Source organism: Mustela putorius, unplaced genomic scaffold, assembly GCF_011764305.1.
Source record: "Mustela putorius furo isolate JIRA1106 unplaced genomic scaffold, ASM1176430v1.1 tig00000174_pilon_pilon_pilon, whole genome shotgun sequence".
Lineage (NCBI taxonomy): Eukaryota > Metazoa > Chordata > Mammalia > Carnivora > Mustelidae > Mustela > Mustela putorius.
The window spans coordinates 5,710,512-5,728,688 of record NW_025421304.1 but is presented as its reverse complement, the minus strand read 5'-3'; positions in this window follow the sequence as shown (position 1 = coordinate 5,728,688).

The window sequence follows — 18,177 nt, the reverse complement described above, 5'->3', positions numbered from 1 at the left end:
CACTGAAATGGACAGATCATCTCTACGCAAAAGATCAACAAGGAAACAAAGGCTTTAAATGACTCACTGGACTAGATGGACATCACAGATATATTCAGAACATTCCATCCCAAAGCAACAGAACACATTCTTCTCAGTGCTCATGGAACAGTCTCCAGAATAGATCACATCTTGGGTCACAAATCAGGTCTCAACCATTACCAAAAGATTGGTATCATTCCCTGCATATTTTCAGACCACAATGCTTTGAAACTAGAACTCAACCACAAGAGAAAAGTTGGAAAGAACTCAAATACATGGAGGCTAAAGAGCATCCTACTAAATAATGAATGGATCAACCATGAAGTTAAAGATGAATTTTAAAAATTCATGGAAACAAGTGAAAATGAAAACACAATGGTTGAAAATCTTTGGGACAAAATAAAGGTGGTCCTGAGAGGAAAGTATATAGTAATAAAAACCTTTCTCAAGAAAAGAAAGGTCTCAAGTACACAACCTAACCCCTAAGGGAGCTGGAGGAAGAAGAGGAAAGAAAGCCTAAACCCATCAGGAGAAGAGAAATTATAAAGAGCAGAAATCAATAAGACAGAAACTGAAAGAATAGTAAAACAAATCAATGAAACTAGGAGCTGGTTCTTTGAAAGAATTAGTAAGATTGATAAACCCCTGGACAGACTTATCAAAAAGAAAAGAGAAAGCACCCAAATTAATAAAATCATGAATGAAAGAGGAGAGATCACAATCAACACCAAAGAAATACACACAATTATAAGAACATATTTTTTAATATCTTTAAAAAATAAGTGGTTGCAAATGATCTAATTTCAGTGTGTAATAGAATTCACATTGCATTTAATTGTTGCAAATGCCTCTCAGTTTATGCTCGAATAAAGTATGAATTTAAAAAAAAAAAAAATATTTTATTTATTTGACAGACAGCAATCACAAGTAGACAGTCAGGCAGAGAGAGGAGGAAGCAGGCTCCCCACGTGCAGAGAGCCCGATGTGGGGCTTGATCCCAGGACCCTGAGACCATGACCTAAGCCGAAGTCAGAGACCCCAACCCACTGAGTCACTCAGGTGCCCCATAACATATTATGAGCAGCTATTCACCAGCAAATTTGAAAATCTGGAAGAAATGGATGCATTCCTAGAGGCATGTAAACTACCAAAACTGAACCAGAAAGAAATAGAAAACCTAAACAGACCCATAACCAGTAAGGAGATTGAAGCAGTCATCAAAAATCTCCCGCAAAAGAGGTGCCCAGGGCCAAATGGCTTCCCAGAGGAATTCTATCAAATTTTAAAGAAGAATTAATATCTACTCTCCTGAAACTGTTCCAAAAAATAGAAATGGAAGGAAAACTTCCAAGCTCATTTTAGGAGGCCAGCATTACCTTGACCTGAAAACGAGACAAAGACCCATTAAAAAGGAGAATTACACACCAATATCCTTGATGAACATGGATGCAAAAATTCTCACCAGAATACTAGCCAATAAGATCCAACAGTACATTAAAAGGATTATTCACCATGACCAAGTGGGATTTATTCCTGGGCTGCAATGTTCATTCAACATCTGCAAATCAATACATTAATAAAAGAAAGAACAAGAACCATATCATACTCTCAATGGAAGCATTTGACAACGTACAACATCCTTTCTTGATCAAAACTCTTCAGAGTGTAGGGATAGAGGGTACGTACATCAATGTCATCAAAGCCATCTATGAAAAGCCTAGCATGAATATCATTCTCAAGGGGGAAAAACTGAGAGCTTTTCCCCTAAGGTCAGGAACACGGCAGGGACGTCCACTATCACCACTGCTTTCAACATAGTACTAGAAGTCCTAGCCTCAGCCATCAGACAACAAAAAGAAATAGAAGTCATCTGAATCAGCAAAGAAGAAGTAAAACTCTCACTCTTTGCAGATGATATGACACTTTATGTGGAAAACACAAAAGACTCCATTCTAAAACTGCTAGAACTCATACAGGAATTCTGTAAAGTGTCAGGATATAAAATCAATGCACAGAAATCAGTTGCATTTCTATATACCAACAGCAAGACAGAAGAAAGAAATTAAGGAGTCGGTCCTATTTACAATTGTACCCAAAACCATAAAATGCCTAGGAATAAACCTAAGCAAAGAGGCAAAGTATTTGTACTCAGAAAACTATAATGTACACATGAAAGAAATTGAGGAAGACACAAAGAAATGGAAAAGCATTCCCAGCTCATGTATTTGAAGAACAAATAATGTGAAAGTGTCTATGCTACCTAAAGGAATCTACACATTTAGTGCAATACCTATCAAAATACTGTCAATTAAAAAAAAATGGAACAAATAATCCTAAAATTTATATGGAACCGGAAAAGACCTGAATAGCCAGAAGAATGTTGAAAAAGAAAACCAAAGTTGGCAGCATCATAATTCTAGACATCAAGCTCTATTACAAAGCTGTAATCATCAAGACAGTATGGTACTGGCATGAAAACAGAAACATAGATCAACAGAACAGAATAGAGAGCCCAGAAATGGACCCTCCACTCTATGATCAACTAACCTTTGACAAAGCAGGAAAGAATGTCCAATTGGAAAAAATACAGTCTCTTCAACAAATGGTGTTCAGAAAACTGGACAGTCACATGCAGAAGAATTAAACTGGACCATTTCCTCATGCCACACACAAAAATAGCCTCAAAATAGATGAAAGTCCTCAATGTGAGAATACATCAAAACCTTCGAATACATCAAAGCCCTTGAAGAGAACACAGGCAGCAACCTCTTCAACCTCAGCTGCACCAACTTCTTCCCGGAAACATCACCAAAGATAAGGAAAGCAAGGGCAAAAATGAACTATTTGGGGACTTCATCAAGATTAAAAGCTTTTGCACAGCAAAGGAAACAGTGAACAAAACCAAAAGACAACTGACAGAATGGGAGAAGATATTTGCAAATGACATACCAGATAAAGAGTTAGTATCCAAAATCTATAAAGAACTTATCAAACTCAACACCTAAAGAAAAAAAAATCCAGCCAAGAAATGGGCAGAAGACATGAACAGACATTTCTGCAAAGAAGACATCCAAATGACCAAAAGAGACAGGAAAAAGTGCTCAACATCACTTGACATCAGGGAAATACAAATCAAAACCATAGTGAGATACCACCTCACTCCAATCAGAATGGCTAAAATTAACAAGTCAGGAAAGGACAGATGTTGGCAAAGATGCAGAGAAAGGGGAACCCTCCTACACTGTTGGTGGGAATGCAAGCCAGTGCAGCCACTCTGGAAAACAGTATGGAGGTTTCTCAAAAAGTTGAAAATAGAGCTACCCTATGACCAAGCAATCACATTACCTTCTATTTATCCTAAAGATACAAATGTAGTGATCCAAAGGGGCATATGCACCCAAATGTTTACAGTAGCAATGTCCGCAATAGCCAAACTATGGAAAGAACCTAGATATCCGTCAACAGATGAATGGATAAAGAAGATGTATTATATATACGCAATGAATATTATGCAGCTATAAAAAGAAACAAAATCTTGCCGTTTGCAGGGACATTGATGGAACTAGAAGGTATTACGCTAAGCGAAATAAGTCAGTCAGAGAAAGACACTTATCATATGATCTCTCTGATATGAGGAATTTGAGAGGCAGGGTGGGAGGTCGTGGGAGTAGGGAGGGAAAAAAATGAAACAAGAGGGGACCAGGGACGGAGACAAACCGTAAGAGACTCTTAAGCTCAGGAAACAAACTAAGGGATGTTGGGGGGTGGGAGGGAAATGATAGAGTGGTTGGATTATGGACACTGGGCAGGATGTATACTATGGTGAGTGCTCTGACTTGTGTAAGACCAATGATTCACACACACACATATGTACACACACAGGAATATTATTTAGTCATAAATAGAGAATGAAAACTTGCCATTTGCTATGATATGAATGGAGCTAGATAGTGTAATGCTAAAGAGAGTCAGAGAAATATGAAAGTAGGAATTATGATCTCAGTCATATGTGGAATTTAAGAAACAACAACCAAAGGGGAAAAATAAGAGACTCTTAATTTTAGAAAACAAACTGGTGATTACCAGAGGGGAGGTGGGTGGGGAAATGGATGAAATAGTTGATGGGGATTAAGGATTGCACTTCTCATGAGGAGCACAGGATAGTGTACAGAAGTATTATATTACTATGTTGTACACTTGAAACAAATATAACACTGTATGTTAACTAATTGGAATTAAAATATTTTTAAAAGTTTTATTTATTTGAGAGAGAGAGCATGCATGAGTGGGTAAGGGAGAGGGAAAGGGAGAATCTCCAGCAGACTCCACACTGAGCACAGAGTCTGACATGGGGCTAGATCTCACAACCCTGAGCTCATGATCTGAGCTGAAATCAAGAGTTGGACACTTATACAACTGAGCCACCCAGCCACACTTAAAATAATTTTTTTAAAAGAATAAAGTAAATGAAAACTACCCAGAAAAAAATATATGTGGTCACAAATAAACTATAGCATGTAGCTTTTAACCTCCATCCTCATAACAGGATCTTTCATAAAGAAAAAATTCTAAATGTTGATGAAATCCAATATTTTGAGGCTTTTTTGGGCGTGGGGGTGAATCATGCTTTACAAATTATGTCTAAGAACTATTCATCAAGACTTGGTCCTGAAGAGTCCCTCATTATTTTTCCAAATAGTTTATAATTCTATATTTGAATCTATTACTTTAAGTCAATTTTTGTACATGTGTGGTTTAGATCTGGATTTTTTTTGTTTGTTTTATTTCATTTTTGCTCCACCAGTAGTTGTTAGAAAGACTTCACTTTATCCATTTGATTGCATTTGCACCTTTGTCGAATCAGGTGGCTAAACTTGTGAAAGGCTATTTTTGTATTCTCAATTCTGCTCCACTGATCAGTCTCTCTTTATCAATACTGTACAGTCTTATTGTGTTGACATAGTAAGTCTGGCAAGAGGATAAAGTGATTTTTCCCATTTTATTCTTCTTTATCAGAATTATTTTAGCTATTCTTTTACCTTTATATATATTTTAGATTAATCTTGCATATATCAAGAAAAAAATTTTCTGAGATTTTGGTAAGAATTACGTTAAACCTGTACCTTAATTTGGGGAGAATTGATATCTTTCTTGTGTAGAGTCTTAGAGTCCATGAATACAAAATATCTCTCTATTAATTTATATCTTCTTGATTTATTTTAGTTCTGCAGTTTTTTCCGTGGTATTCTTAAATTTACTCCTAAATACTTTATTTTTGAATGATTATAAATTATATTGTATTTCTTATTTATTTTCACTTATCCAAAAATACAGTTGATTTTTGCTTATTTTTTAATTATGTTCAGTTAGCCACTGTATAGTACCGCATTATTTTTTGATATAATGTTCAGTGATTCCTTAGTTGCACACAACATCCGGTGCTCATAATAACATGTGCCCTTCCCAATACCCATCACCCAATTACCTGATCCCCCCACAATTGATTTTTGAATGTTGACTCAGCATCCTGTAATCTGCTGAACTCCTTATAATTTCTAAGATAATTTTTGCAGATTCTTTATTTTTTCTAGACCAAAAGAAGTTAATATCTGAAAAATATACCAATTTCAATTATTAAATTAACCAAGTATAATTATTCAAATGATGATACATATAATTGTCAGCTTTAGAGAGAAAAAATGACCTGAAAGCCTTGATGGTCTGTGGTTAACAAGTGCTAAATATGAAGGTAAATGATATGGATTACTTTCCCCTAGATTCTTTATTATTTTCCATGTAGACTATTATGGCAACTATAAATAGCTAGTTTCATTTCTTCCTTTCTAATCTGTATAGCTATTATTTTCATATCTTGCCTTATTGCCCTGTCTAGATCTTTCAGTAGTATGCTGAATGGAGATGGTGATTGTGGAATCTTTGCTCTATTTCTAATTTTGAGAGGAAAAATTCAGTCTTTCATTATAAAGTATGATATTAACTGTAAGTTTTTTTAAATAATTTTGTTATGCTTTTAAAAATTCATTCTTCTAATCTCTGCCTTATAATCAGAAATTTTAACCATTTACATTAAATGTAATAATTAGTATAGTTATGCCATTTTGCTATTTGTTTTCTACATTGTATCTTTTTGTTTCTTAATTTCATCCCTATTGTTTAATTTTGTGTTAGATATTTTCTTGTGTATCATTTTGATATCCTTGTCATTTTTGACTACATATTTTTTTAGGTTACTTTTAGTAGTTTCTTTAGGGATTTCCATTAAAATGTTTTTGGATTATATTCCAACTTGACTTCACTAGTGTGCAAAGTGTTGCTTCCAATATTATTCCCCTCCTTTTTTATGCTATTATTCTCACAAAGTACATTTTTATGAATTGTATGCACATAAACATAAATTTATAATTACTTCATGTGTTATTTTAGTAAAATGGCAGGGGAGAGTTACAATCAAACCAAAGTATCCATATTATTTTATTCATTTATTTATTTATTTATTATTTATTTATTATATTTTTAATTTATATATGTAGTTACCTTTACCAGAGCTTTTCTTTCTTTCTCTTTCTTTCTTTTCTCTTCTTCTTTTTAAAATAATTTGGCTCCAGTCAATTCACACACTCCAGAATTGCTTTGTCTCAGCCCTGCTCTAGATGCCCAGTCATCTCCTCCTTGTTGCACTGACTGCCTAGGACTCAACCAGGAATTCATTTCTGCGCTCTATAGAGGTCCAGCTTCTCAGTCCATGCTAAATGCCTGTTGCTAGGAGATGCCACAGTGGTGACATAGCTCATCACTCAGATCTGGGTTGAGGTGGCATGTGGCTGTCATCAGGAGTAGCATATGAGAGCCTGTCCCCATGTAACTCATACCAGTGCCCTTTAATTCTTTACATATACTCAATTTACTGTCTAATGTTCTTTTAGCATTTCTTGTAAAGCAGGTCTGCTAGCGATGAACTCTTTCACTTATTTATCTGGCAATATTTTAATTTCTCCTCTTTGGAGTTTTTGTATTATATACTATGTTATGGTATGGTATGGTATGGTACAGTATGGTATGGGTTTTAAATATAAAATTCTTGGTTCACAATTTTTTTCCCCCAGCACTTTGAATCTGCCATCCTAATGCTGTCTTGTCTTTGTGGTTCTTGATAAAAAATGTCCTGCTTACTTTTTTGAGGGTTCATTGTACATAATGAGTGGTTTCTCTCGCTTCTTGCAAGATTGTCTTTGGTTTACAATATTTTGATTATACTGTGTTAGATGTACAAATCTGAGTTTATTCAACTTGGAGTTTGTTGAGCTTCTTGAGTGTGTAGATTATTTTTTTACTCAAATTTGGAAGGGTTTTTTGCCATTATTTCTTCAGATATTTCTTATTCTCCCAACTCTCTTCCTTTTCTCTTATTTTGAACTCCTCTTATGCATATATTGGTATGATGATGTTGTCCCACAATTCTCTGATGCTCTCTTCATTTTTTATTCGTTCTTTTTTTCTTTCTGTCCTTCAGACTGGACAATCTAAATTTACCTATTATCAAGTGTGTTGAGTCTTTTCTGCCTGCCTGCTCAAATATGCTGTTTACTCTTCCCAGTAACACCCGACGCCCACCCAGTTATTGTACTTCTCAACTCCAACAATCCTGTTTGGTTATTTTTTTAAATAATTTATATCTCTCTATTGATATCTTATGTTTGTTGAGTTATCTTGTCATACTTTTCCTTAATTCCTTAGACTTGGTTTACTGTAGCTAATTAAAAATACTTACAATAAATAATTTAAATAATTTGCTAGTATATAATTTAATAATTTGTTAGTATTTTGATGCTAGGTTTCCTGAATGTGTTTTTATTGATTAATTTTTATGTGTATAGTCCATACTTTCTTGCTTCCTCACGTCTTCTAATTTATGTTAAAAATTACGTTAAATATTATAGTGTGGAAACTCTAAAAATCAGATTCTTCTGTCCTTCCCAGGCTTTGTGTTTTTCCTGCTTATTGTAGTTGTTGCTGTTTGTGATTTCTAAATTATTTGTACATTTTTAATATATGTGGCCACTAAAATCTCTTCTCAGCTTAGTCATCAGCTAGTAATTAGAAATTTCCTAAACATCTTGAGTAAATAATCTCCCCACATTTGCTGAGAGGCATGCATGAATTTTGAGGCATCCCTTCAAAATTCAGCCAGAAAGTTGACAATTCTGCTTTATCTTTCTTTCACTTCTTGCTTGTGCAGAAGCTTCAAGACAACCAGAAAGTAGTTTGGAGCCTTCACTTGTCTTTCTTGAGCATATATACAGTGGTATACATGTGCTTGCCTTTCTAGATTCATAGGGATATGTTGCAGCTTCTCAAAGTCCCTATGGATATCTCATTTCTCAACTTTTCCCTTAATGCTTTTCCTTTTAAGTGAGTTTATTTTTTGCCTCAAATATTATCCATTGCCTCAGATGACCACAGTATTAAAACACTTGCCCGTGTAGGTTTTTGTTTTTGTTATACCAACTCCCCCTGGGAAGAGATTTAACAACGATGAACTCCAAGTCTGGTTAAATAAAGACAAGATTCGTAAGTAGGAAGCCACCAGATAAGTCAAATGACAATTTCTTTATCATTTGCTCCCTCTGGTACCAGAAATGTTGGCTTTTATTTTTTCAAGGCAACTGCTGAACTGAAGAGTAACGGGATTGAACCAGGGCTGGGTTTTATATAGGACCTAATTTTTAGGGGTTCTTACTCTACATTTTTTTTGTCATTACCTAGTGCTATTAATTTTTGCTTCAGATATTTTGCAGTTCTGCTGTTTGTTATCTACATATTTAGTATTTGCCATGAATTTTTGGTAGAGTGACTCTTGTTATTATTTAATGTCCTTTTCTGTCTTTGGTCATTTTCTTCATCTTAAAATCCCCTTTGTCTGATATTAATATGATCACTGTAGTTTTTAAAAATAATGTTTGCATTGTACAACTTTTCCCAATCATTTTAGTTTCAAACTTTACATTTATCATTATATTTAAACTGAGTTTATTTTAGACAGCATATAATTGGGTCATGATATTTTATCCAGTCTGCTGATCTTTATCTTTTAACTGGTCTCTTTAGACCATTTAGGTCATTTACTTATAATGTAAGTATTGACCTGTTATGTTTAAATATGCATTTTTATTTATTTCCTCTGCTAATTCTGTTTTCTATTTCTTTGTTTTCTTTCCTGTCTTCCTGTGGGGGTACTTAGACAAATTTTAGAATTACATTTTCATCTATTGGGTTGTTGAGTGTACTTTTGATTAACCCTTTTGGTAGCTATGTTTGGTTACATAATTATTCAAATTTACTGTTTTTTGTATTTTAGTCATTTTGAATGAAGTGTAGAAATTTTACCTCCTTTTACATTTATTTATCATTTTCATTTATATTATAATTACCTTAAATTATATCATAATTATCTTAAATTTATATTATAATTATCTTAAATTATCCTCTATATACATTGACAGTCACATTAGACTGTAAATTTTTCTTGGCTTAAATCATAAAACACCATTTAGAGAACTCAAGAAGAGAAGTAAATTCTATTGTGTTGACCTACATTTTTGCCTTACTGTGTTCTTCCCTCTTTCTTGATGTTCTAAGATTCCTTCTTTTATTATATTTTAACTATTTGAAGAATTTCCTTTAACCATTATTTTATGGTGGGTCTGATGGCAGCAAATTCTTGTTTTTTTTCCTTTATTTGAAAATGTTCATTTTTTAAATTCCTAAATAATATTTTTACTGGATATAGAATTTGGGGTTAGCAATGACTTTATTTCAGCATGTGAAATATATTGTGACATTTTTTTCTGACCTTCATCATTTCTCATAAGAAATCTCTTTAACAGTCGAGGTGGTTTTTCCCTTTTCTATAGGTAATGCATTGTTTCTCTCTAGCTGCTTTCAAAATTTGTCCTCTGTCTTTAGTTTTCAGGTAGTCAATTATAACGTATCTTGGCATAGATTTCTTTGGGTTTATCCTATATGGGATTATCTTTCTGAACCTATACATTTATGTTTGTTGTCAAATTTGGGAATTTTTCATCCATTATTTCTCTTAATATTTCTTCAGTACTTCTCTCTTCTTTCTCTCTTTCAGAGACTCCAGTGAAACCAAAGTTGGTCCTTCTGTTATCCTTCTGTTATAGTTGGTCCTTCTGTTATAATAGAAACACATAGGAATGGTAGCAGACACAATCAAGATGTTCAAGGTCTTGGAGCAGGAAAGCCATCTCCTAGCAGAGGGCTTAGTGAGCCTGTGTCCTACAAGGGGACCACATTTTTTTTTTTTACTTTAATTTGTCTTTTTTTTTAAATTTTTTAAAGTGAGTTGAGAACTTTCTGATTATGAGTGCATTTATAGACTATTGATTTGTTGAACACCAGTCTAGTTTCCTTTGTGCCTAAAAAAGAGTTGAGAAAGTTCTGATTTGAGCATTTTGTATATATTTTACACATATAGTCAGTGGGAAAAAAAAAAGTTGGAGTGTGCTTACATCATTTTACTCAGAATGAGAACCTCCTCATTTTATTTTGAAAAACTTTTTTCAGCTATGAAGTCTGGAGAGGAAAACAGTTTTATTTTCTAATTCAGGAAGTTCTTGACACTTTATATTCTATCTAAATTATGATTGTACATGGGCCAGTGTTTCATGATCTTATCATACACAGTGAGGTGTAATCAGCTAGCACTTTCAGAACTCTCACTGGAAATCATCTTTCCAATGTTAGCAAGTCAATTGTTATCTTTCATGTCACTATAGGAATCCATTTTTAATCATTGTTTGGCCATTTCTTAACACAAGTTGCCATTTCCTATCTCCTATAATTATCTCCTCACTACTTTTCCTGCTTTTGTTAAGGGTTTCATGTCTGCTTTTCAATCCCCAAACTCTACCCTGTCTTGAAGCTGATGCCAGGATTTCAGGGTTTTTTTTTTTTTACTGCACTGCAGCACCCCACTTTTAGATACTGATTTCTGTATCCATTTTCTTCTGAGGCATAACCATTCCCAAATTATGTGGCTTAAAACAATAGCCATTTATAGTTTCTTATGAGTTTAGGGTTTGGCTGCGTGGTTTTGTTTAATGGATCTTGGTTGGGTCTACTAATTTGTCTTTAGTCAACTACCAAGTCAACTGGAGGTGATGTAAAGAGGACATTATTGGACTTGGAAGGCCACAAAGGATCCCTTTATTGGAAGATACACAAAAAGGGCATAGATGTTATATATCCTGGCCCCAGAACGTCCCCAAATCTTTTTTTTTTTAAAGATTTTATTTATTTATTTGTCAGAGAGAGAGAGCAAGTGAGTGTGAGAATAAGCAGAGGGAAAAGCAGGCCGCGGCAGAAGGAGAAGCAGACTCTCTTGCTGCACAGGGAACCCGATGCAGGACTTGATCCCAGGACCCTAGGATCATGACCTGAACTGAAGGCAGACATATAACTGACTGAGCCACCCAGGTGCCCCAGAAAGTCCAAAAATCTTAAAGATCTTCTTACTTTTAGGAAAACCATTCCAGATTCTTCTAGACTTCTCTTAGTGACAATATACTTATTCAGATGTTCTAATCCATTTTGGAGAGTCTGTTAGAACTCACTTTTTTAGTCTTCTGTGGCCCTTGGTAGTTCACTGGAGACCATCTGGAAGCTCCATGAAGCTGAACATGAATCTAGAATGCTCTTGTTCTAATGAGTTCCCAGTTTCTGTGCCACTCACTTGAATTATGACACTTTATGTAATGGTTCTAGACACCTGGGTTTGGTGGGTCCTCCTGTAGAAACCCAGAGATAATAGAAACACATAGGAATGGTAGCAGACACAATCAAGATGTTCAAGGTCTTGGAGCAGGAAAGCCATCTCCTAGCAGAGGGCTTAGTGAGCCTGTGTCCTACAAGGGGACCACATTTTTTTTTTTTACTTTAATTTGTCTTTTTTTTTAAATTTTTTAAAGTGAGATTAGGTCACCTCTGGACTACTTTCTTGAGAACTGCAATATCCAGTGCAAGTGAAGCTAATAATGAGAGACAATATTTTAATGTTAATTAGATATTCCATGTGTCTTAGTTCATCAGAAAACTATTGCTCTTTTATGTACCAGATGAAAGCATAGCTCTTACTTAGAGGAAAACAGAATACATAGAGAATAAACTATCTCCAGTTTTATAATTATTCAAATTATTGTTGCTTTTTAGAAAATTTCAGAAGACTTTGAGAGGGCAGGAGGACACTTAGCAATAACACAACTGCATGGCAGGAAGCCACTGAAGAGCCTCTAGGACCCTCTTCTTTCTTTTTCAGCAAACATTGTTAAAAACTGTAATCTCCAATTAGGGAACAACCTCCCTGAGAGTTACACAGTGGCCTCATTAAACAAACAAGTGGTGGTAGGACCAAGCTTCCTTCTGAATTTATCAACCCAGGAGGAAAGAGCCAAAACATGCCAAACACTGCCTGGTGTCATTTGGCTCCTAGCATGCCAACACCTAGGTTGGAAGAAAGACACTTGGATATACATAATGAATAAATACTACTATAAGGCCATTTAAAATAGTGACTGGAAAAAGAACAAAGACAATTTCATTTTCTCTGTGAGCTTCATTTTCCTATCTATAAAATGAACATATCAGGTTAGCTCTAAGATTCTACATGAAGGCTGTGGTCCCCTCTTTTCTAACCCTTCAGATATATAGCAGAGCTACAGGATCAGTATGGGACTGCTTTCCAATGACTGTTTTCCAATATGCCCAGATGAGCCCCCTCCTACTAATGGGAATATGTTGCATTTTTCTGGTAGATTGAGGCACAAAAAGGTTGAAAACAAGTGTACTGGGCTATCTAATTATTCTGTAAAACCTATAACTCCTTAATTTAGGAATTAGCTGACCCCTCTTGATAGGTGAATAAATGGATAAATGTCTTTTATCCATTATGCATAAAACATTTATTTTTTTATTTATTTCTTTTTTACTTTGAAGTTTTCTTCAAAGATCTTGGAATAATTTTAGGTTTGTAGAAAAGTTGCAAAAAGAGTCCCAAATCTCTTTCATTCTGTTCCCCTTAATGTTTATATCTTATATAACTATGATATATTTTTGAAAATCTCAGTTCATTGTTATTGACTAGCCCAAACTTTATTTGGATTTCGCCAGGTTTCCCTGGTGGACTAATGTCTTTTTTTTGTCCTTATATCTAATCCAGGATACTATACTACGTTCAGAAAAAAAAAAAAAAACACACACACACACACACACACACACACACATGCATATATATATATATGATATCTCTATGCCAGGTATTGGTTGGGTGTGATTATGAGTTACAGAATAATTCATGGCCTCCTCTGTCTAGAAGCACATGAGTTTGGGAGACAACTATATACATAGGTTCTTGTCCTGAGATCTTCTAAACACAATTCATGAGGTTTGGCGACAGATCAGTTGGCCTATCCAGCCAAGCCCCATGGGCTGACTGCCTCAGGATATGGCGAGTAGCAGGATTCTTTTCACCAGGATGCTCTGATAAGGACAAGTAAGTTTATTGGGTGAATCAGTCCAAAATATTACTGAAAAACATTTGTAAAACCTATTTTTCATCAAGTATCTAATACTTCATTATTTTCTGCTTTATTTTGGCATTATGCAGACTCAACTTGAGGCACATAGATGATCATTCGTCATCAGAAAGAATAACCCAAATAAAATTGGCAAAAACTTCTTAAATGGTTAATATCTGCTATAATGAGGATGGGGGAAAATGGGTATGTCAATGAACTGCTGTTGGGAGATTGAACTGATGAATCCTTCCTGGTTATCAGGGAATTTATAGTTCACGTCATCAAAATATGCATACTTATTGACCCTAGGTAGCTAAAATATGCTCAGCACAGGGTTTACTATAACAACAAATTGAAAGCAACATAGTATTTAGCCAAGATTGCTGCTTGGGAAAATTATATACATATAAACATACATATAAACATATACACACATAGAACATATGTATAAAATTAATACACAGATTTAAAAATAATATTGTACAAGAATATTTAATGACACAAATGGTTATGTAATACTACTACAAAGAAAGAACTTTACAGACAGTTATGACAGTATAATTTGTTTTTGTTTATGTATATTTATATATTGAAAGTTATTTTTATTAAATATATTGATGGTGGTTATTTCTGGGAAGTGGGTATATTTTTTAAGTTTACTCTTTTATTTGTTTGCTTGTTATTTATTCATTTTAGGTTTACATTTTTTTTAGTGCTTCAAGTTTTTATTTAAGCTTTAGTTAATTAATACATGGTATAATATTAGATTCAGGAGTGGGATTTAGTGATTCATCACTTACATACAACACCCAGTGCTCACTGTAACAAGTGCCCTTCTAAATACCTGTCATCCATTTAGCCCAACCCCCACCCAGTCCACCCATCAATCCTCAGTTTGTTCTCTATAGTTAAGAGTCTCTTATGGTTTGCTTCCCCCCCCTCCTTTTTTTCCTTCCCTCTATGTTCATCTGTTTTGTTTCTTAAATTCCACACAAGTGAAATCATATGGTATTTGTCTTTCTCTGACTGATATTTCACTTATCATAATATGCTCTAACTCCATCCATATTGTAAATGGCAAGATTTCATTCTTTTTGATGACCAATACTCACCACATCTTCTTTATCTGTTCATAGATTGATAGACATTTGTGCTCTCTCCATAGTTTGGCTACTGTTGATACTGCTGCTAAAAACATTATGGTGCATATGCCCCTTTAATTCAGAGTTTTTTCATCCTTTGGATAAATATCTAGTACTGCAATTGCTATGTCTAAAGTAGTTCTATTTTTAACTTTCTGAGGAACCTCCATACTGTTTTCCAGAGTGGCTACACCCGTTTCCATTCCTTTCAACAGTGTAAGAGTGTTCCCCTTTGTCCACACCCTTGCCAACATCTATTATTTCCTGTGGTGTAAGTTTTAGCCATTCTGATAAGTGTAAGGTGGTATCTCATCATAGTTTGGATTTGTATTTCCCCGATAATGAGTGATATGGAGCATCTTTTCATGTAGCTGTTGGCCATTTGCATGTCTTCTCTGGAAAAAAAAAATGTCTATTCATGTCTTTTGCTCATTTTTTAAACTGGATTATTTGGGTTTTGAGTGTTGCACTTGATAACTTCTTTATAGATTTTGGATACTAACCCTTTATCAGATATGTCATTTGCAAATATCCTCTCCCATTTCATAGGCTGCTTTTTAGTTTTGAAGATTGTTTCCTTCATTGTGCAAGAACTTTTTATCTTGATGACGTCCCATAAGTTTGTTTCTGCTTTTGTTCTTCGTGCCTCCAGAGACATGTCTAGTAAGAAGTTTTTACAGCTGAGCTCAAAGAGAGTGTGGCCTGTGTTCTACTTTAGGATTTCAACAGTTTCCTGTCTCACAATTACGTCTTTCATCCACTTTGAATTTATTTTTGTGTATGGCATAAGAAAGTGGTCCTGTTTCACTCTTCTGCATGATCCTGCCAGTTTTCACAACACCATTTGTTGAAGAGACTGCCTTTTTTCCAAAGGAGAGTCTTTCCTGCTTTGTCGAAGATTAGTTGACCATATAGCTGTGGGGCCATTCCTGGGTTTTCTCTTATGTTCCATTGATCTATGTGTCGGCTTGTGTGCCAATACCATACTGTTCTGATGACCACAGCTTTGTAATATAGCTTGATGTCTAGTATTATGATGTTTCCAGCTTTGATTTTCTTTTTCAAGATTACTTTGACTATTCAAGGTCTTTTGCGGTTCCATACATATATTAGGATTTTTTGTTCTAGCTTCGTGAAAAATGCTGTTAGTGTATTGATAGAGATTGTTTTAAAAGTGTAGATTGCTTTGAGTAGTATAGACATTTTAATAATATTTGTTCTTAAAATCCATGAACATGGATTTTTTTTCCATTTCATTTTGTCCTCTTCAATTTCTTTCATAAGTATTTTATAGTTTTCAGAGTATGGATTTTTTACCTGTTTGGTTAAGTTTATTCCTATGAATCTTATGATTTTTGGTGCAATTGAAAATGGGATCAATTCCTCAGTTTCTCTTTTTGCTCCTTCATCATTGGTGTATAGAAATGCAACGGATTTCTGTACATTGATTTTGTATCCAGAAACTATATTGAATTCATTTATCGATTCTAACAACTTTTTGGTGGAATCTCTTGGGTTTTCTACATAATATATCATGTCATCTGTGAATAGTGAAAGTTTGACTACTTTCTTTCTGATGTTGATATCTTTTATTTCTATTTGTTATCTGATTGCTGTGGCTAGGACTTCCAATACTATATTAAGTAACAATGGTGAGAATGGATATCCTTGTCTTGTTTCTGAGCATAGAGGAAAACTCTCAGTTTTTCCCCATTAAGGATGATATTAGCTTTTGCATATGACCTTTATGATTTTGAGGTGTGTTCCCTCTATCCTTACTTTGCTGAGGATTTTTATAAAAATGGATGCTGTTTTGTCAAACATTCTTTCTGCATCTATTGAGAGGATCATATGGTTCTCCTTTCTTTTATTAATGTGGTATATCACAGTGACTGATTTGCAAATATTGAATCACACTTGCAGACAGGAATAAATCCCATTTGATCATGGTGAATAATTCCGTTAATGTACTGTTGGATTCAATTTCCTAGGATCTTGTTGAAAATTTTTGCATCCATAGGGATTTTTTTAAAAAAGATTTTATTCATTTATTTGACAGAGAGAGATCACAAGTAGGCAGAGAGGCAAGCAGAGAGAGAGAGGAGGAAGAAGCAGGCTCCCCGCCAAGCAGAGAGCCCGATGCCGGACTCGATCCGAGGACCCCGAGATCACAACCTGAGCCGAAGGCAGAGGCCTAACCCACTGAGCCACCCAGGTGCCCCCATGGGGATTCTTTTTAAAACAGCTTTATTGAGGCATCTTCACATACCAGGCAATTCTCCCATTTTAGGTGTATAATTCCATTTTTTGTACATTTACAGAGCTGTACACTTAGCAAATCTAATTTGAGAAAACTTTCTTCACAACAAAAAGAAACCCCTAGGCAATCAATATTACATCCTATTATACCTTTTTTCTAGCTCCTGGCTCTGACAAACTTACCTTCTGTCTTTATAGTTCTCGACATTTCATATAAATGGAACTATACAAGATGTGACCTCTTGTGACTGGCTTCTTTCACTTAGTGTAATATTTCTAAGGTTCATCCATGTTGTAGCATCTATCAAGTACTTCATTCCTTTTTTACTGCTAAATTATAATGTTACATTGTATGAATAAGCCACATCTTATTTCTTCGTTCATCATTTGATAGACGTGAATTGTTTCCATTTTGTGGCTATTCTGTATAATGCTGGTAAGAACATTTGTTTGTGTACAGGTTTGTGTTGAGCCATATATTTTCAATTCTTGCATATATACCTAGAAGTGAAATTATGGGATCATATAACTCCTCGCTCAACTTTTCCAGGATCTACTACAGTATTTTATAAAATGATTACACCATTTTACATTCCCACCTCAAATGGATAAGGGTTTCAATTTCTTCACATTCTCATCAAAACTTGCTTTTGACTTTCATTTTAAAAATAACCACTATCGTGTATGTGAAGTGATATTTTAGAGTTTGGGCTTGTATTTCCTTAAAGATCAATTATTTAAATATCTGGGTTTTTTTTTAATTTTTTCTTTTTTATAAACATATATTTTTATCCCCAGGGGTACAGGTCTGTGAATCACCAGACTAGGCTAGGTGATTCACAGCACTCACCAAAGCACATACCCTCCCCAATGTCCATAATCCCACCCCCTTCTCCCAAACCCCCTCCCCCCAGCAACCCTCAGTTTGTTTTGTGAGATTAAGAGTACTGAACATCGTTACATGTGTTTATTGACCATTTGTATATCTTCTTTAGAAAATCATCTTTTCAGATTCTGTGTCCAATTTCTAATTGGGTTATTCATCATTTTTTATTCAGTTGTATATATTCTTTCTATATTCTTTTTTTTTAAGATTTTATTTATTTATTTGACAGGCAGAGATTACAAGTAGGCAGAGA